Raw genomic sequence first — 852 nt, 5'->3', positions numbered from 1 at the left:
ACTGGCTTGTCACCAAAGGGTGGTAACTCTTGATAGACGACACATTTACTTACCGCTACGAAATCATTCTGGCTCTGTATTTTGTCAACCATAACCGTAGACAAAACGTTTTAAGAATTTTCACAAACAGATCACTAATACATATGTGATTTTAAGTCGGTTGATTAAATATATGTGAGTGCATCGGTGAGTTTGGTTTTACGCCGCTTCTAGCTATATTTCAGCAATGTCACGGAGTAGCACATCAGAAATGGGCTTCACACATTGCACCCATGTGGGGAATCGAACCCGGGGTCTTCAGCGAGACGCTTTAACAACTAGGCTACCCCACCGCCCCAGCAGACTCTTATAACCATACTGTGATAGATACATATGACATGAGACATGTATACATACGTAGGACACAAAATGATCTTTGATTTAACAAGGGGTTTTCTTATCAAAGTTTCACGATGGAGGTGGTATCAAACATGATAAAAGGTGTCCAGGTCACAGTACACGAATACAGACTGAAACTATTTCTAAGGTCTGCATCACTTCGTGTTTTCTGCATTCATCACGTGATCACGCTGATTCCCGTGATGTTACTGGAATACTGTTCTCTAACTCACTCACTCACTCACATGCAGGGCTCTGAGGGGTCCAAAGGTTCTACCTGGGTATCCCATCCCCTCTACCCTTCCTGCACACCCATTACGTTAATTACTGACATCAAATTTGCAAGAAATGGCAATACATTCTTCAGCTCTGAGTTTTTCAATATCTTGACCACGTATTATACTTTCAAAGAAGTCACTGTAAATTATGCCTAAATCTTCAAGGACCATGCAACCTTTTAATCATGAAAGAATA

Source organism: Haliotis asinina, chromosome 5, assembly GCF_037392515.1.
Source record: "Haliotis asinina isolate JCU_RB_2024 chromosome 5, JCU_Hal_asi_v2, whole genome shotgun sequence".
Taxonomy (NCBI): domain Eukaryota; kingdom Metazoa; phylum Mollusca; class Gastropoda; order Lepetellida; family Haliotidae; genus Haliotis; species Haliotis asinina.
The sequence above is the reverse complement of the archived record's forward strand: the minus strand, read 5'-3'. Positions refer to the sequence as shown.